Source organism: Acomys minous (genome assembly GCF_964271855.1).
Source record: "Acomys minous genome assembly, chromosome: 10".
In the NCBI taxonomy this organism is placed as follows: Eukaryota; Metazoa; Chordata; class Mammalia; order Rodentia; family Muridae; genus Acomys; species Acomys minous.
Genome location: NC_140491.1, coordinates 95,011,942 through 95,032,789, shown reverse-complemented (window position 1 = coordinate 95,032,789; position 20,848 = coordinate 95,011,942). Strand labels below are relative to the sequence as shown.

Sequence of the window (20,848 nt, the reverse complement as noted above, 5' to 3'; positions counted from 1 at the left end):
AACCGTGGTGTGGTGGCGCATGCCTTTAATCCCAGCAGGCAGGAGGCAGGAGGCAAGGGGATCGATCTCTGGTCTACAGAGTGAATTCCAGGGCAGCCAGGGCTACATAGAGAAACCCTGAGGGCTGGCGGGGAGGTACTAACCATAAACTTGTCCTAGGCCCCTCACACACACTGCGGTGGCTCTTAGAGGGGCCCGTGCTTGACCTGCTGGCCATCTCAGGCCACATCATGTCCACAAACCTGCCCTTACGTCACCATCAGGCCATTCCTAATTTGCAGCAGAAGTCCCATGCTACCCACAATGCTTCAGAGCAAGGTCTGGGTGACATTGGTTTTTGGCATCTCATCCCAAATGTCCGTCTGGCCCGTGCCGCGAGCTCAGCTGATTTTAGAATAGTCACAGCTTCTACATCAGCGGTCTTAGGTGTATCAAATATCTGCTGTAAGTTTTTCTCCTAGGTTCCCACACTTTCAGGGACATCTGACTTGGGGAAAAATTCAAAATTAATGATAAAAGCTGCTCAAACAATGACACGGAAAAATAGATTATGTGTGAGTACAAATGAAGTATCCTAATCCTACCATAGCCTGTGCGCGCGTACGTACGCGCACGCACGCACACACACACACACACACACACACACGCGCGCGGGGGGGGGGGGGGGGAGGATATAAAGATTTCCCAGCAAGTTAAATTCTGAAATCAACAAAAGTCCAACTGAGCCATGCAAGATAATCTGTAGCCTAAAATCCTTGAGGCGTGGCCAAAAAAGAAGCCACAATAACAAACCAGGCTGTGTGTCCAGCAGGTCAGCTAGCATGTCTGATTGTACCTGTGTCTGCACACACAAATGCTCTCAAGTTGCTCAAGAGCTACGTACGCTGTAAGCAAGTACTCGGGAACAGTGTTATAAAGTAATGCACAAGCCACGTCCTTTATTTCAACTGCAAATATCATGCTAGACCCCACAGGCCAAACTGGCCAAGTACAACTGGACAAACAGCAACCCTCAATTTCTGCCCTGTAGAACTGGCAAGTTTATGGATGGATTCCTTTAATACCAGCATTTGGGAGGCAAAGACAGGCAGATCCCTGACCCCTTAGTCCAAGGCCAGCCTGGTCTACAGAGTGAGTTCCAGGATAGTCACCTACATAGAGAAATCCTGTATTTAAAGAAAAGAAAAGAAAGGAGGAGGAGGAAGAAGAAAGAAGAGGAGGAGGAAGAAGGAATCTTCTTCGAGCTGCACACCTGTAATCTCAGCACTTGGGAGACTGAGATAGGAGGATCACCATGAGTCAGAGGCCATCCTAGGCTACATAGTAAGACACTGTTTCAAATGAAAAGGAGGAGATGGTAATAGTTTTCAAAGCTGGGCTTGGAAACTCACAACTACAAGGCTATTCCTCTGGAAGCCCGAAGCAAGAAACTGTAAGTTCCAGACCCCCCTAGACTACCACATAGTGAGGCTCTGAAAGCAGAGAGAGAGATTTCAAGTGCAGAAATCATCTTTATAACTATAGCTAGAGACTTTTGATCTGGGGGTACACCACAGTGGTAGAGTTCTGACCCAATCTGCTCAAGGCTCTGGATTCCATGTCTAGCACCAATGGATGGGTGGATGGATAGATAGACAGACAGACAGACAGACAGACAGACAGAAAGACAGAAAGATGATAATAGATATATGACAGATAATGGATAGATAGATAATGTTAAATAGATATGACAAATAAAATAGATAAAAGATAGATAGAAGACAGAAAGATGATAATTGATAGATATGATAGATAATAGATAAATGGATAATGATAAATAGATAATAAAATAGACAAAAGATAGATATAGATATATGATAAATGTATAGATATAGACAGACAGAAAGATAATAATGATAAATAGACAAGATGATAGATAATGATAAATAGATAGATGAATATATAAATTATTTTGAGGAAGAGACAAGGTACCATGGCTCACAACTCAGTAACAGACAGATTAACAGGAGAAAAGCCAAGGTCTTAAGTGACATGGAAGTACTCAAAAATGAAGACCCAAATTGAGCTTTTAATGCTTAGGCTTGGTATTAACCAATAGCTATAAACTTTGAGGAACACAATAAGGCCATTTTTCCAGTCTTCCCAGGCCCCAGGGGGCAAGATCTCTCGAATGGGGGCTTTAGTGACCTACTTTAAGGTGAGATTAGCAGAAAATTCCTTTACAGCCATGCAAGAGTGTCTTGCCAGACTGCCATGTACTGTTCCTTCTTGCTGCTGCTGCTGCTACTATCTGGCAAGGGGCTAGATTTTAAGATACCATGTTTCAAGACCCAAGAAAAGAACTGAGTAACCTTTAAGCTACTAGAGATAAAATTAACCAAGGGAAGTTTCTTATGAAGCTCATTTAAAAGAAAATCAAAGATCAATCATTACCCTTAGAAGGCTGATGCCCTGGGGTCACCTAAATGCCCTTATTTGTTAAAAGCACTTGACATCTGAGTCTCCTGGGCACTGCAGAGTCATCCTTTAAACATCTAGGGGGGCAGTGGGATGGCTCAATAGGAAATGCACTTGCCACGGAAGCATGAAGACTTGAGTTTGAGTCCTTAGAACCCTCAGAAAGCCAGACAAGCCAGCGTACGTCTGCAATCCCAGGGCTCCTACAGTATGCTGAAAAGCGGAGAGGGGAGACTCTGAAAGGTCATGGCCAGCTAGTATTTACCTGTAGTTATATATAAGAGACTCAAACAAGGCAGAAGGTGGCAACTGACACCATACAGACACACATATGCATGCACATCACATATGCAGACACGTATACACACACACACACACACACACACACACACACACACACACAACCAAACTCCTCTAAAACCAAAAATTTCACTTTGGGTATTTATTTCTCCTTTAGCACATCAAGTCTTTGTGAACAGACAGAACACCCTAGTGTCAGACAGCAGAAATTTTGCAGTGCATGGTACCCTACCATCTGACATAGAACAGAACACCCTAGGAAACCAAAGAGAAAATCTCAAAAGAAAATCTATCACAGTTGTCACTCACTGCAAGTCATGGAATAATACTTGCTTTATAGGGCTTTCTTCTGCAGCGGCGTGCATGCATGCAGGCTGTCCATGCAGGGTTATGACAACCTCCTAGCAGAGGGCAGGGACTGTGTTTATTCTTTAACAGATACAAAGAGAATCTGGAAGACAGGCTTGGCACCCACTCTGCTCTCGGTATTTGTTGACAGATTTAACCAGGCTCAGATGAACACAGATGAGCTACTTCCTCCCAAGTCAGGCAATTAACCAGCATTTACAGCACTTTAAAAAGGACACAGGACATTCCAATACAGTCTTGCTGGCAAAGGATGCATCAAAAGTCAGTGAAATCCAGTATGACATCAGGCAATGAGATACTTGCAAAGAATATGCTGCATTTCCTAATATCCCCCACATCCATACCTGAATTAACCTGAAAATGCCAGGCCAGGCAAACCCACCTATCCTCTCAAAGCAACAGTCTCTGAAGAGGTTTCCTTTCTTTGGTCTAAATAAGGTGGGCCTGAAGAGATGGCTCAGCGGTTGAGGGCAGTCGTTGTTCTTCCTGAGGACCTGGGCTTGGCTCCGAGCATCTATATGGCAGCTAGCTGTAACTCCAGTTCTAGGAGACCCAATACTCCCTTATGGACTTGTGAACAACAGCATTTTATGCAAGTGGTGCCCAGAAACACATGCAGACAAAACATTCATTCATGTAAAGGGTAAAAAAAAAAGTAAAATGATAAAATAAAAAATAAATGAAACAAGAATAATATTTACAAATGAAATACAGTAAATTATGTTGCATGTGAATATTAGAAAGTATTTTACAAAAAAAAGAAAAAAAAGAAAGCATTTTACTTCAGAAAAGGGAGACATCAAACCAGCCTTCGTGTTAGTAACTCAAGTTTTTTTTTGGTTTGGGGTGTTCTCCCACCACCATCACCCCAGTTTTTCGAGACAGGGTTTTTCTGTGTAACAGAGCTCTGGTGATCCTGGACTCACTTTGTAAACCAGGCTGCCCTCAAACTCACTGCTGCCACCACACCCAGCAGTAATCCAAGTTTGTAAAGACCATTCTGTTCTCACTTTGGGGCTTATCTATATATAAGCCACATTCAGTATTTATCAAAAGAAAGAAAAATGGATGCTAGCAGTAGGCCAGCAGCAAACTATAAAATGATAGACAAGACAGAATATTGCAATCAAGAGACAACAAAGCAGAAGAGAGACCACAGAAAGAAGTCTGCTCGAGGCACCCTGGGAAATCATGAGAAACCTGCAAGAGCACTATCCACATTGCTTGGGAAATCCCAGGAGGTTGAGGAAGTGCAACTCTTGATGAATAAATAAAGTTCCAGAAATGCCTCCTCCGTCAATACATGGCTTTAATCCCAGCACTCGGGAGGCAGAGACAGGTGGATCTCTGTGGGTCTACAAAGCAAGACCAGGGCAGCCAAGGATACACAGAGAAACTCTGTCTCGAAAAGCCAAAACAAACAAACAAACAAAAGATGTATTTTTGCTGATACAAACTATGGTGAAAAATACTCAATTCTACAAATTCCCCTCAGCATTCAATGTTTTTAAGCAAATAATTTAAAGGGTTATTAGAGAAAGGAAAGTACAATGAATGGCAATTCTCTCCCCCACACTTTTAACCCGTTGTTTAAGAATTCTTCTGGGACCAGGTACTAATTCCCAAGTTCATAGTCAGAATTCTCTGGTTCATACATAAAAAACAGATCTGTTCTCCATCAGGCCTTAATAGCACTGGCTACACGAAGACTTTGTTTTGGCATTCCAAATATGCACACAAAACCAATCAGGGCAATGACAGAAAAGCCAAAGTCTGAAATCAATGCATTCTTCTTCAAACCAGGACAAGCTCAGCCCCAGAAATAACCCAGGACTGCATTCCTGCAAGGCCAGTGCAAAGGTGGAACTCCCAGACTGCAAAAAACCCTGCTTGCTCCCAACGTGTGTGTCCTCCCTAACCAAACCTCATCTTCATCCAGGCAGCAGGACGCCCCTAACTGGAACAGCGGCGTCATCACTCTTCCCACCACACAGATAGTGAGGACTATTAGAGCAAGCTAGTCCATGCAAACAAAACATGGGGTTCCCAGTGGCCATGAGACCAAAAGCTCTGGAAGATGTACTGGGGCTTGAATAGGGACCACAGCCTTGACAGAGTCTCAGCACCTCCCACAGAGCTTTAAGGAGGCTGGGACCCTGGCTGGAGTCTCCCATGGAGATTGAACCCCCAACCCTCCTCAGGTTAGCACCATCCCCAAAAGCCACTCTCGCTGTCTTCCCGTTAGCTTTTCCACTTGTCTGGAAAGGGCTACCATCTCCAGCTAACACCAGCTGCCCTGCTGACACGTGGCAATCAACTCCCTGAAGGAGGAAGACGGCCATATACAGTGTGAGAGAGCCACTCCCCCCTTTCGCTCCGACAGAGAGAATGGCAGTACCTGGGCCTCTGGACTGGCTAAGTTCAGGTCACTTCCACCAGTGGGTGCTGCAATTTTTAAGAGATTCTTTCTCGTCCACAGTCCCACAGTAAATCACCATAGTTGACAAACCATAGCCATTAAAAAAAAAAAAAAAAAGACCACCTCAGAGGGAGGCCATGGTGTGGGCGATAAGCTTTTAGTATGAAAAGGGAAGAGACCTTGAAGACGTTCTTCAAAAAGTGTTAAAAGGCACTCAGTCAATCAACAGCAGCTGGATGAAGGCTGGTATTAGAAATCCAGAGAAATTAAATTTTTTTTAAAATTGCACTGCATCTGGCCTCAAAGTGAAAAGGGTCAGACAACTTCAAAGATGCCCCATGAAAGGCAGCTATTCATGACAGAGAAATCTCTTGCTTATGTAGCTGACAGAGGCATCTTTTCACTTAATGCCTCAGAATAAAAGACCTCAAAAACCCCTCTTTCCCCTTCGCTAGAAACTGGCAATGACTACTAACGAGGTTATAACCTCCACATGCCCCAATCTTATTAGGACGGGAGGGGTCTCGCTTTGTTTTCTCAGTTAATTCTATCCTATTTTATGTTGTGTTTATGCTTGTGAGTGTTTTGCCTGCATGTGTGTGCCGAGGGCCTGTGGAGACCAGAAGAGGGTGTTGTATCTCCTGGAAGTGGAGTTAGAAATGCTTGTGAGAAGCCGGGCGTGGTGGCGCACGCCTTTAGTCCCAGCACTCTGGAGGCAGAGGCAGGCGGATCACTGTGAGTTCGAGGCCAGCCTGGTCTACAAAGTAAGTCCAGGACAGCCAAGGCTACACAGAGAAACCCTGTCTCAAAAAACCAAAAAAAAAAAAAAAAAAAAAAGAAAGAAAGAAAGAGAAAAGAAAAAAAATGCTTGTGAGTTTCCATGTGGGTGCTGGGAATTGAACACGGTCCTCTAGAAGAGTGGCCAGTCCTCTTAACCACTGGAACACCTCTCTGGTCCTTGGGACTGGAGTTCTTAATACCCACTTAGTGGTTTGGATTTTTGCTTGCTTGCTTGCTTGCTTGTTTGTTTGTTTTGAGACAGGGTCTCAATACGTAGTCCTGGCTATCCTGGAGCTCACTATGTAGACTCATTAAAGGTATGTGCCACCACACCCAGCCTGATTTTGTGTTTTTCAACCCCCCCCCCCAAGGTGATTCTAATATGCAGACAGCAACACTTACCACACATGCTGGGCTCTGCCCTGAGCACCTTGCATGATGTGTGGACTCATTTCATCTTCAAATTATTCTTTGAGGGAAAAGTCCTATCGACCTCCCCTCTGCAGGGGCACAGACAGGCCCAGGACTCACCCAGAGGTACAGAGCTGACAACGCAATACCTCCTTGCTCATTGCCTGTCTAGACATCAGACTGACTCCAGTAGCTTCAGGCCCAGCCATGCAGTCTCTGTGCCTTCTCCCTCCCAGGCCTTGATGACCAACCAAACACAGGCCAAGTTGGCCAACACAAAACAAAACTTTGGCCAAGAGGCTTGTAAGGGAGGAAGAGGAAGGAGCATCCTGATGCCTCAGATCTATCCTGAAGAAGCTGCTGCCTCTCCACCGAGGCACCTACGGTTCGGTCCCTCAGATTCTCCAGGCATCCAACCCAGAGCTAACTCCACCTACTGTTGTGGCCTGCAGGCACTACGCAACAGAATGCGTAGTAAAGGAGCAAGGCACAGAGTTCACTTGCACACACAGGGAGAACATCGAGAAGCAGGCCAGACTGCCAGCAGCGAAGAGCATTTGGGACTGAGACCTTTGTGTCACGTGGGCAGCGCCCTTTCTTCTTCCTAAGATTTCTCCCTTATGTTAGCAAGGAATTCGTAAAGACTCTCCACTGTCCATGGACACAGCACTTGTTAAACACAGGGCATGAGGCGAGGCAGGTTTACACTGTCTAACAATGGAGGGTTTTTACCACTGGACACTTCATGAATGAAGCAACGGCAGGGCGTTGGTGAAATAGTGTTCATTGCTCCAGCCAATCAAATTCAGTTTATCCAATGACTCTAAAGCTTACCGACCCAAAAGGCTTTGCTAGTAGCTCAGTTACTTAAAACAAACAAACAGCAGCTCCTCTTTATCCCACTTGAGGACTCAATGAAACCCAGAAAATTCAACAGTAACCTGCCATGGGCACACACAAATGGCTGGATCTTCGTCATCTGCGCCACTGCTAGCAGCCAAATGACACCTCATGACTAGTTTTCCAGGAATGTAAAAGTTCTGTGTATCAAAAACCCACATCACCAGCAAATCACTAACTGGACGGCACTCATGCAGCCTGGATTGCAGAAGCAAGACCGCCATTTACATAGCAAGACACAAACACGCCCGGAAACACCGGAGTTCATATGTGGGTCCGATGTACTTCTTCGAGTGTATTTTATATGCACTCTTGGCTTTACTGCTCTCAGTTTGTTTACTATAGGGTAACTAGGCCAATATAGGGGTCTCTTTACAGAACTCTGGCTGACTAGCCTGAACTCTGTGACCTTGGATTTGCAGCAATCCACCTGCCTCTGCCTTCTGAGCACGGACAAGGATGGCTGGAGTGCACCACCACCACACTGGCTTGTCTCACTGGTTCTATGAAGTATTTACGGCCTGGCAACCCCAGTCCTTCGGCTCACTACACTGGGCTTCCCAGGAAGGGTGTTACCCAAGGCTCGCCTCTCCTGCCCACAGTGCCTAGTACGCAGTGGGGCATCCTCCAGCTGCACACCCTAAATCTGGAGATCCCCAAAGGGAGAGAGCTATGACTCAGAGGCTAACGTTCGCGGACTCACACTGGGCACGCCGGCTTCTCGTGTTCTCAGGTTACCAAGAAGGCTTTTGTTTCTGAGACTTGAACTACAGCAACAGCTGCTGGGTCTCCATGCTTTTCTTAAATTATCAAAATTACCTAGGTCTGGGTCCCAGTGTCAGCTGTGGCACAGCCAAGCTTTTCCAGAAAAGATAAGAAGCCCCAGGCTATGCTAGAAATGCTGGGTGGAGGCTCCAAGATAATTGGGAGGTCAAATCCAATTCAACAGTGCAACCTACTCCAGCTAAATTCGAACCAAAGAATAATTCCTGTGTGTATGAAGAGATCAAACATTATTTTTAGGAGTCCCATAAAAAGCTTAATCAGGCCTATGAATTTAGAAGCTAGGGCTGTAGCTCAGTTGGTAAAGTGCTTGCTGAGCATGCACAAAGACCTGGGTTCGATCCCCAGCACTGGGCAAACAGGGCACAAGCCTGATCCCAGGACACGAGTGAGAGAAGTTTGAGGCTATCTTTGGCTACATAGGGAGTTGGAAGCCAGCCTGGACTACAAGAGACTGTATCTCAAAACAAAATCTGTGCATTTTAAGCTTTACATCTAAAGCCATACATCCCTTCCCACATACAGATGTTTTTGTTTCTCAAATTTCAATGAAAGATTCAATTAACGCCTTTAGTCTACACTGAAACTTTTTTGTTTTGTTTTGGTTTTTTGAGACAGGGTTTCTCTGTGTAATAGCCCTGGCTGTTCTGGACTTGAGTTATAGACCAGGCTGGCCTCGAACTCACAGAGATTTGCCTGCCTCTGCCTCCAGAGTGCTGGGATTAAAAGATTCTTTTAAATTTTATTTTATGTATATGAGTACTCTATCTGCATGCACACCTGCAGGCCAGAAAAGGCCATCAGCTCACATTATAGATAGTTGTGAGCCACCATGTAGTTGCTGGGAATTGAACTCAGGACCTCTAGAAGAACAGACTGTGCTCTTAACCACTGAGCTATCTCTCCAGCCCTGCGCTGACACTTTCTATCTCAGAATTCTGTCACCACCTCTCTGGACACAGAAACATATCCAGTGCTTCAAGAACAAGAGAGGCGCTGTGAGATCTCTCTCTCTCTCTCTCTCCTTCTCCTCCTCCTCCTCCCTCTCTCTCCTCACATTGGACATGGAGGCTGTGACATCCAGAAGCCAATTTCTAAAAAGTATATTCTTTATATACCCAGACAAAGTCACTTCCTAAATATCAGTGTGTGGTCCACATGCCCGGTGGAAAACAGGACACATGTTTCTTGACTGACTCTGGATTAGGGACCACCAATCTGGGGTTGTTCTACTTAGAATGGAGATGCTGCACACATGTACTTGGTTTTCAGTCCCAACAAAGCATCTCTCTGGTACAGCAAAATGTGTCTGCAACAAAGCCAGGATGGAGAATAGATTGTTCAACAGCCAAATCGTGGTGTAGTAAACAAAACTCTTTCTGCCTGCTCATAAGTCTCATGAAGCTCATATCTCAAGTTTTTGATAATTCTTCGGAAAGCATAAAATCACATTCACCTCCTGCTTAGATTCCTAACAGAATCTCCTATAACCACCCCCTCGCTGGTACTGTAAAGCTGTTAGGCGGGACTTGATTTCCAGCCTTGGAAACAAACAGCAGCCGTGGACAAAGACATAGACAGCACCTTCAGTTCTCACCATAAAGCCGAGGCAGGAGCTATAGTTAACTCTCCAGAAAAACAGGGAAGTGGATGGAGTCAGGTCAGTCAGCAGCCTGCTCCAGGTCACACCTTTGCTCTAAACCCTCGCTCCCTTATCTTCTGGGGACGGTCACATGACCTTCTAGAACTCTGCCTTGCACCACAAGGCCTTAGATCGAAAGATAACCCTAAGTGGCGCATACACATCAAGTCTCTAGTACTGTGCTTGGAGGCTAAAGACAGCATCATTGCAAAACCATGGGGCTCTTCCTATAAGCAGTGTAAACCTACATCACATGAACTCTGTGTAAGTCAGCCAAATGCCACAACCCCAAGCAGCCAACAGTCTCGCTCTCGATGTCCTCTGTGTCCCTTTACGGAAGCCACTGCTGCCTCTGTATAGACAGCTGACGAATCCATTTCTCCATTGTTCTGCCAGCACTACAGCCACACTCCATGGCCAATCAGCAAGCACCAAGCCTGGCAATGCCAACACAGCATGTCCCAAGCTAACCCCTCCCCCACCACACCTCCTGATCCACCACTCCCTGGGACCAAGGCTCTCGCTCTGAGTTCCATGTTGTTTTGTTCAGACTCAAAGCCTCCAAGTCTTCATGGCCTCCTGGACAGTCTGCCAAACAATCAGGACCACTGGTCCTCAGTTCTAGCTCCTCCTCACTGAAGGCCACTCCCCGCCCCCCCCCCCAGCCTAATTCTGCTAGCTTTAAGCTAATGAGTGCCTCAGAATCACCTAGAAGTACTGCTGAGCCAGACTGCTGGGCCCCAGCCCTGGAGTGTCTGCTTCCTGTGTCTGGGGTGCAGCTGAGTTTCCGACGCTAATGATCCCAAGCTGAACATGATGCTGAGCTTGTCCGGGTCCTCTGAGGACCACGGCTGCAAACACTCCTCCTTCCTCTCACTGTCATTTAAAGTTTCCTCTGGACCACCTCATCATGGGGCAGGGTAGCCATTCTTCAATCTAAAATTCTAACTTCCTAAAGTTACCCTACCAAGGGCCTACAGAGAACATCAGGCATTCACTCTGTCAAAACTGCCAGCCAAATACACCGCATCACACCTGAATCTCTAGGACAATTTTTGTAGGGCAGACTTTTAAAAGCTAATTTCAAAATCGCCCAGTACCAAGCTGGTTCCCCTCTTCTTGGTCAACCATTTTTGCCAAAATGTAATGGGGGTTGGGGGAATCTGAGAGAGGGGTGGAAAGATGACGTCCTCAGAGTAATAGAGGTGTGAAAGCCAATAGCAAAGTAGGAGTCACTTTGGTACATCACAGACAGAAGAAAACGAGAGTGGATTTGGCTCAAATGCGCCTGCCTATACCTGCCTATCCTGAGTGTGTAGATCATACCTTATCTGCTCTAAGAACAGTCTTCCTAAGTACTGATAATGGAAACTAGGCCCGTGTATACTGTCTTTATTAATAAGGTCTTTATGTAAGTCTTTCCTGCCTTTGTTCTCCACACAGTCATAGTGATCATCCAATCATTGTGTTCGCCGAAAATCTAGGAGGTTTTGTATCTTCACACACTGCCATTTTTAAAGAAGAGAGCTCACCTGTTGGCCAACTCCCCAACTCCCCAAACTGCCCCCTTGGGCTTCAAGAAACTTTCCCTCAAGCCATTTAATTCTCATGAACACCCTGTGAGGAGGGAAAGCCTGGTCCCACTATCCTTGTCTCAGGCCACCTTGTTACCACGCAGCTCTGAGAAACCTAGGGCTGGGATCTAGAAGAGTCCAACAGGCAACACAGGCCACAGTTTTCCCAAAGTCACATCTTTATCCGTTTTGAGTTGCTGTAACAAAATACCTCACCCAATTAATTCCCTACAGAGGAAAGAAGTGTACTGAGTTCAGAGTTCAGAAAGCTGGAAGATGCACAAGTGTGTGACCGCATCCAGGGAGACAGCAGAAGGACAAACTGACATCCCTGTGGCACAGAACCCATTTCTGAGACCTGCACTGACCGTGTTTTACAATCCAGTCACTAAGCCTTCTATCGCTTGTCAACACTTTCACATGAGGACCAAGTTTCAATACCAGTTTAGGAGAGTACAAACCACACCCAAGCCATACCTACTTCCAGAAGAAAAGAAAGATGTGTCTTGGCAGATGAAAACATGAGCGAGATCTAGCTGCCAACTCAAACTCAGTTTGCCTGACAGAAGTCTCAAACACTGGAGTGGCGGGTGGATGCCAAAGGCTGCGGCCTTGGAGTTTGAGAGAGTGTGACCCATAGGTTTAAATCCCAGTTCCCAACGTAAGATCCGCTTCGTGCGCCTGGAATCCTGTGTCTACACTGAAGAGTCTCTCGGAACACTAAATTCTTCTTACAATATGTAATCCCAACATGTTAATACTGTTCGACAAGTGCCTGGGTTAACCGTGTCCGGTATGAAATATGACTAGAGATATTCCCGGCTGGCTCTATTGTACTCTTCACACGTCTGCCTACATGTTCTAAAGCCCGCAAGAGCTGAGGTTGACAATGACTTTAAAATCTTTGTCAGCTGGGTGCGGCGGTACATGGTTGTTCTCTCAGCGCATGGGAGGCTCCAGCAGGAAGATCGCTGTGAGTCTGAGGCCAGCCTGAGCTAAAGAACTGACCATCAGGACAGCCAGAGCTACACATCAAGACTCTGCCCTCCCAAATATGAAAATGAAACCATTCTTTTCTTTTTTTTTTTTTTATTCACAATATTAAAAATGATAGTACTTTAATTACGAGGCTGGTTGAGGAGTCATAAATTTCTGGCTTTCGTGACAGGGTCATTGCACAGCCAACCCCCAAAATGGGAAAGCTGGTCGGAGCACTGGGGTGATGGACTCGGTGTGGGACAGGAAGCAAGAGATAATTAGAGAGGAAATGAGTTCAGTTTAGATATCCTGAGTAAAAGTACCTATGAGTCATCCAAGGAAAAGGGTCCAAAAGACTGAGCTGAGGATGAGCTCAGAGGGACTTGCAGGCTGCGGGACTAACTTGTGGGTGGTGGCAAACATGGAAGGATTGAGACACCCTAAAAAGAGGGTGCTGAGAAGAATAAAGAGAAACCGCCAAGGATGAACCTGACGTGGGGGGTATGAGTGAGGAAAGGCCGACGGGGAAGAAAGAAAAGTCACGAACGTGCAAAAGGAACCCACCTCCGAGGAGACGTGGTCATGGGCGCCACAGAGAAGTCCTGTCAAGCCCCCTACAAAGTGACCACAGAGGCCTCCCCATCAGGAGCCATGTGTGACCTCAACAGGAGCAGCTTCTGTTGAGGCAATGGAAAGCAGATGACAGGCTATCTGTGAGGTCCTGCCTAAACCATAAAATCCTCTAACTTCAAAACTGAAGTTCACCCCTCCCCAAAACCAAACATTAATAAAACCTCAAATAGTAATGGGCTGCAACATCTTCTCTCAGATAAAGAGAATTAAAAAAAAAAAAAAGACAGTTTTAAAAACATGAAGTTGCCAGGTGGCGGTGGTCATTGCCTTTAATGCCAGCACTCAGGAGGCAGAGGCAGGCGGATCTCTAAGTTCGAGGCCAGCCTAGTCTACACAAAGAAACCCTGTCTTGAAAATTCCAAACAAACAAAACATAACATAGTGCTAAGGAGATGTGATTAGGAAAAGGCAGCTGCCACCAACTCTGACAATCAGCATTTCATTCCTGGGACCCACATGGTGGGACAGAACCAACTCTTGAGTTGTCCTCTGACCTCTGTATACACACACAATATAATTTAAATAAAACAAACAAAATCGGGTCACATGACCTCTGCTGCCAAGCTCTTCTCTACTTCCTGAAGCTCAAGCCAGAAAAGAAAAAAACGAACAAACAAAAACAAAACAAAAATCAAACAAAAAAACAAAGCTAATTCTCTGGCACACAGAACTTGGAAAGGAAAAATGATAACACACTAAATACACTTCCAGCCCCAAAAACCTCTAAGGGCAATACACCTTTTCACTGTGACCCCGAGGAATGCATGGTTGCTGTCAGAGACTCCATTCCAATATGCAAATTTCTGGAAGAACTCTACCCAAGCAGATCCACCTGGGTTTCTATAAGCGACACTTGCTGAATTTAGCAATTTACTCTTTGGTGTTATTTTTTCACATTCTGTGTGCAGTTAAAATTGTAGAAAACGTTGTTCTCGTGCAATTTTAGGTGAAGATTGTGAAACGGTTCAGCTATGTATCCTACGGCAGAACGGAATGTTGGCTTGGCAGAACAAGGTGGTTAAACTAGTTAGTGAGGCTCGAAATAACACCCGCAGAGAGCTGCTCAGGGAGAAGGCCTTTTCTGTTCTCAAGTGAACACCCGTACGAGTATTTTTCAAAAAGTGAAAAACCTCAAGTATTAATGTAGCACAGACTTTCTGTAGACGCCACTTAATCTAAGCAGGTGATGAATGTTCTGGTCCCTAATCTGACATGAGACTGCCAGTCTCACCCAGGACAAGCACACGTCAATCACCTGTTGTTAGGTTTTTAAAAACAAAAATGCAGCAGGGGTTCATCCTAGTCCAAACCCTAACTCAGCACACCTGGGACTGAGTCCAGAATTCCACTTTTAACCTTCACAGGAGACTCTAAAATGATGCACTCCCCGCATACTCCTGTTGAGAGGATCTACCTTTTGGCAAGACTCCCAAAGTCAGGGGAGCAGTGCATCCGCCGTTCTTGATGGATGAACAAGGAATGATAGAAAGGTGAGTGCAAAAAAAGGAATCCTGCTGGCAGATCCCGTGGGGAAGGTGGCAGAGTACACGTCACAGGGACATTAGAGGAACAGGTTTTGGAGGAGCTTTAACCTTAATCCTCAGCCCCTCCGGAGAAGTGTCACCACTACCCACAGAGAGAGATCTAGGCCAGAGGCCTTGGTGTCCTTAACCTACCACCTGTGGTGAACACCCTGTGGGTGACTGCCAATGCCTGGAAGGGCGTCCGAGCCTAACTGGCAATGCTCCAAGCTGAACTCACCCAACATCGGCCGAGGGGACCTGTTCCCATTCCCAATCAGATCACTCTCCTGAAGAGAATAGAAAAGATGCTCCGAGCCAAGTGCAGGCTTTGCAATGGAGATAAGAAACACAGATAGACAGGTAAGCAGAAGGGATGGTGAGATGGCGCAACACCTAAGACCTGAGATTCAACCCCAGAATCCACGCGATGGGAGAAAAGCAACTCTTGCAAGCTGTCCTCGCAAGCTGTCCTCTGGCATACAAACATACACACAATAAATGAAAAGAATTTTTTGAAAAATGAGCCAAGGAAAGGGCCCTTTCCCTTCTTTCACTTTTTCTCTCCTTCCTTTTTTCTCGTGTAGCCCAGGGTATATGAGCTTTACTTTTTAAGACAGGGTCTTGCTATCTAGCACCAGCTGTACTGGAACTTTCTATGTAGACCAGGCTGGCCTTGAACTCAGGGATCTACCTGCCTCTGCCTCCTGAGTCTGGGAGTAAAGGTGTTTGCTATCATGTCTGTTTATTTCAGGACCTGGGGACCAAAGCCTTTGTTTGCCTTTGCACATGCTAGGCAAGCACTCCTCAAAGTAAGCTAGCTACATCCCCAGCCATGAAGCAGGTATTTGTTTCATAATTTACAGTAAGACTACAGTGTAGGGGGAAAAAAAATCACAGGGTTAAGCTCTCCCCTGAAGTTCCTGAAACCACACACCTAGAAAATCCTCCTTGAAGCCCAGTGTAAACAGAGACACAGAAGTGAACAGCCTAGTTTGCAGAATGCGCAGGAGACGTGCCAGCCTCAACTGACATGACCTCCAAAAGCCAACCTATGAGTTGTGTTTGCAGTAAGGAAGGCTGTAAGCATTCCCTTATTTGCCACCTGGGAACCAGAAGGCAGCTTGTAATTAAACCTGACAAAGTTTTCTTGGGGAACTAGGGGCAGGAGAATGACAGTAGGAAAGAGACAGTCAATCGAACTTTATTAAAACTCTGAAAGTAGTATGTGCCTGTCGTCCCTGCCACGCTGGAAGCTGAGGCAAAAAAAAAAAAAAAAAAAAAAAAAGGTCACTGGAGTCCAGGAGTCTAAGGCTAGTGAGACATTTTCTTCAAAATATATAAATAGGGCCTGGGGATGTAACTCGGTAGAGTGCTTGCCTATCATGCACAAAGCCCTCGATTTGGTGTCCCAGCACCACACACACACCAGGTGTGGAGATGCACAGCTGGAATCTCAGCATCCCAGGAGAGGTAGAAGGGTCAAGGGGCCTAGGTCTTCCTGGGATATAAGAGGATTAGTCTATACATAAACAAGTAACCTGAGACATTTTAATCAGTTGTATTCTGTGTAAGTAAACCGTAAGCCAATATATTACAGTAATCAACATATATCAAATATTTTCAGTAGAAAAAATATATTTATATAGTACATATTTTTATATAAATATATAGTATATATTGTACTAGGCATATACAAAAGCAAAAAAAAAAACACTGAAATAAACATGAATCACTTAAACTAAAAAGCGCTGAAAGAATGCACTAAAGTTTCTACACTATTAATAAGAATGTTTTAATAGTAAGACACTGATTTTTTTTTAAAAATTGTTTTCATTGAAATATGTTTTATTTCCTAAGCCATCAAAAATGTCAGGATCTGTCTGCATTAGTGTGTCTCCCCGCTCTCTCTCACCTCGCCTCACCCCAGCCACTTCCGTGCAACAGAGAGTGACTGTCTCCCTCACTCAGGGCACCAGGAAAGTTCCTCTAGAGCCTGACCTAGAAGCCTGGCAGAAAGAACCAGAAAACGCAAGCCTGTCAGTACATGCACCCTAAGGGACAAGCAACACATGCCCTAAAACCAGCCCTGGGCTTGGTGAGAACCCCAAAGCCGTAGAGATGGAGAGGAAGAGATGATGCCACTGAGGCGCCCAGAAGCAGGGGTGACTCGGGGTTCCCTGCTCTGCCCTGTACTGGGGGAAAACCCCTGCAGGTGCCCCAGCAAAGGAATGGAAGTGCCCGGTTCACCTCCACTACCTTGGGTTCTCTTCAAATAGGTTTACAGCCCAGTCCGCCATGAAGTGCTTTCAGCGTTTAAGGTAACCTTGGGGCCCTGAGTCCTTCTGACCTCTCCTTCCCAAGTAATCTCTGCCTTCCCCCCAAGACTCACTGTCCCTGAACACAGGGCTCTCTCTGCCTCACTCTAAACAGTCCCCCACCCCCACGGCCCTTCCTCTGTACCAAAGACAACCCCACCACTACCACCACCCGCCCTGTGTTAGCAGCTCTGCCATTATGCCTGGAATGTTGGTTTATGGAGGGCTTGTGGCTTGGCCCTCCCCCTCCCCCTCCCCTCTACCCCCTCCCTCTCCCCTCCCCCCCCCCCCTGCAAAAAGAAGGTTTGTCAGACACAGCCAAAGGCCGGCTTCCACGATGGATTCTAGAAGGTTCCCATGACTGACTCAGAGACTATTTCCTTGTTCTTACACACCCGTCCATGAAAAGTGGTATTCCCAAGGGTGCTTTCCACACTCACAAACGCTGACAGCTCTCACGGCCATGCTGCCAGGCTTCACTGCCAATAAGGACAGGATCCTCTGGAGTCACAATCCGGGCCAACAAGATCACCTTGGCGAGGCCCGGAGGACTAATGGGTTTGTGCATGTAGAGGCTTTCCTCCCTCTTTAAATTGGCTTAATGAGGAGCTAGGAACCGGGCCCCGCCCCCATGCCCACCAGGACTTCAAAGATGAGAACAGGGCATGGGGAGCTGTTCTCTGGGAGGAGACCAGGCACTGATCTGAGGAAGGTCCAGTCTCCTCCACCCACTTTGGAATCCACCGGGAACCTCACTAGTGCAAACAACAAGCAGGAACCCTCCCACACCAGATGCTCTAACATTACCACAAAAAGACCTCCGCTCCTGCTTGTGTTAAAGTAAATGCCAGAGCTTCGGCATCGGGGCTGCCCCTACACCAGGCACCACCTGGCGAACAACAGCTTGTATGCCCAGGTGTCCCAGTGTGGGCTCCTGCCCCGCAATGGCCTGCCTATTTCAGGGGAACAGACCTGAGAGTCTCCCAGCTGCTACAGGCCCTTCCATCCTTTCGCAAGGCACATCACCACAGAGAAGGCACACTTCCCACCACGGGCCTTCCACTCCTGGCAGAAGAATAACAAAGGACGTCCATCAGATTCCAGGCCACAGAGACTCTGGGCCTGAGGCCCTTCCAATTAGACACGAGGCAGGTTATGTACACGGCACACTGTTCTCTGGCCTCTGCCCCACCAAGAGCAACCAGCCTGCACCGCTGCTTCCGGCAAGGGCAGGGAAAACATCCTTTCTGAATTTGGGACTACAACAAAGGCAGCAGTGGAAATTACAGAGGCCAGAGGGGAAGGAGCTTCCTTCGAAGAGACTGCCGGTCCCTACAGCCTGTTTTTGTGGTGATGCGATCACAGGGAGCAGATTCTGTATCTGGTCCTACATGGGTCTTAAGGATCTCTGCTGTAATTACGGTAAGGCTGTAATTACGGTAAGGAAAAGGAGAGGTCAAGGAGACCAGAGTGGTGCTTGAGACGTTATAACTACAGCCAGACTGCCTACTGTACTTGAACTACGCCTTGAGATTTCTATCCCCCAAAACAAACTTTAGGTTAGGAGGAAAAAAAAAAATCATGGAACTTTTTACTAATCTGTTTCAAATCCATTCCACTCAAAAAAATCTTTTCAGTATATAGAATAGCATTTACGCCCAATAAAATTTTTTAAAATAAGCACTATCATATAATATCCCTATATAAAAATATATAGTTTAATAAAATGCATCAGTACTGATGGGATTTTTATTAAACCTGAAACTCAAAGTCTATAGAGACTGAGGACTCTTAACTACCCTTTACTAACAATTTTCAGATCTAATTTCCAACTGACTTCCATTTTTGCTTGTTTTTACTTGGGCTTTTCAGGCCAGTGTCCCTATATATCCCTAGCTGGCCTGAAATGCACCGGGTAGAGCACCATGCTGGCCTCAAACAGTGACCCTCCCGCCTTTGTCCCTCAAGTGTTTGAATTATAACCACAATCCACAAAGCCCAGCTTTCCAAACTAGCTTCTTAAAACACACAGATGGCCTGAAGGTGCATGCTTGTAACCCAGCACTCAGCAGCAGGCTGAGGAAAGGAAAACCACGTGTTCAAGGCCTGCCTGGACCACACACAGTAAGCCCAAGGCTAGCCTGAAGAATGCGGCAAGACCCTGCCTCAAGATAAAAAAGTAGAGTCCGGGTGTGGTGGTGTATGCCTTTAATCCCAGCACTCAGGCAGAAGCAGATGCTGTGAGTTCAGAGGCTAGCCTCATCTACACAGCCAAGACTACACAGAGAAACCCTGTCTTGAAAAGCTAAAATAAATAAACAAATAAGAAAGAAAGTAAATAAATAAGTAAACCGGGCGTGGTGGAGCATGCCTTTAATCCCAGCGCTCGTGAGGGAGAGGCATGTAGATCGCTGTGAGTTCGAGGCCAGCCTGGCCTACAAAGCAAGTCCAGGATAGCCAAGGCTACACAGAGAGACCCTGTCTCAAAAAACCAGGGGGTGGGGGCGAATAAAAGGAAGTAAGTAGTAGAAGCTGGCTTGGCAAAATGGCTCCAGGGTTAAACGTGCTTGCTGCACAATCTGGGAACCTGCGTTTGTTCCCTGGAAACTACATATGGAAATAACAGACACCACTAAGTTGTCTCTGACCTCTATGCGTGGCACACACCCTCCTTGCCCCTCTATACAATAATAATAAATACATTTATTTATTCTTTTTTTGTTTTTAAGTAAAAAGTTGAGCTGCGATGGAACTCAATGGTAGAGTGCCTGCTTGGCACGCATGAGGTCATAGATTCAAGTGTAGAGAAGCCCTGGTGCTTTTGAGAAGAATGACCAGGGCTTCTTTCTCTGTTGCGCACCACTCGCTTTCAAAACTAATAGATTTAAAAAAAAAAAAACTGAATAGATTTCAAAAGTTGTTTATCCAACAGAAGCAGTGATCTAAACACCCACTCTTTTCCTCTCCAAGTATTATCCTAAGTCTGGCCTCCTCAGTCTTCAGTCTTCATAAGGCAAAGGGTACTGTGCATGTTCACGAACCAAAGCGTGTCACCACTGGGCCCGTGGGACAGTCCTGAGGCTATGTGGGGGGGAGGGGGGGTTCTACAGCTCTGAATAGCACTGGCTAGAAGCCAGAGGCATGGGACAGCTCAACAGCGGGGCAGAGGTCACAGTTCGTGAGGAGGTTCAAGTCACACTCTACCGCCAGCAGTGGGAAACAGTACCCCAAGACCTCCTAAAACAAATCAAACACACTCTGGTTTCTGTTGTGCTTTGAGGCTCTCGACTAATAGAAAGCAGGCCTGGCTAACAGTGGGATGGGGAGGAGGGGACCTTATGTGGGAATTCCTCTGGCCTTTGAAACAGGAGTGGCAAAGTACTCTCTTGGGGGAAAAAAATTGTATTGCCCACACCGGTCTCTAGCTGCTGGGCACAGATCCTCCTGCCTCAGCCTACCACATCCCATGGGACTACAGGCTGGTGTTACCCAGGCCACAAAGGCCTTTAGTTTCCATTTCAAATCTTGCAAAACTTTCTCTACCGAGACAGGCTTCCGGCTAGCCCCACGAGGAGATGGTTTCCCGTCCCAAGCACCTATTCGGATTTCCTGAGGCGTTTTCATAATTCTGGTGTTCAGAAGAATGCAGAGACTCTTTAGTTGCAGGTTTAAACATTAGTACTTTGTCGGCTTGGCCTACTGATTCTCATAGGTAGCCGGGATTGAGAACCACTACCTTTGACCAAGTGCCAGAGTGTGTTCAC

The 20,848-nt window shown here is 46.3% G+C and overlaps 1 protein-coding gene across 4 annotated transcripts in view; it reads right to left on the bottom strand.

Annotated features, from left to right (window-relative positions):
* TANC1 (tetratricopeptide repeat, ankyrin repeat and coiled-coil containing 1) overlaps nucleotides 1-20,848 on the bottom strand; it is a 227,884-nt gene that overhangs the window by 147,820 nt on the left and 59,216 nt on the right. Inside the window, exon 1 of one of the 4 annotated variants that reach the window (XM_084800044.1) lies at nucleotides 18,057-18,077. The exons of the other annotated variants lie outside the window; for them this stretch is intronic. The gene's annotated coding sequence lies outside the window, so the exon portion shown is untranslated. Of the gene's footprint in view, nucleotides 1-18,056; nucleotides 18,078-20,848 lie in introns of those variants that run through there. 4 annotated transcript variants of the gene reach the window in all.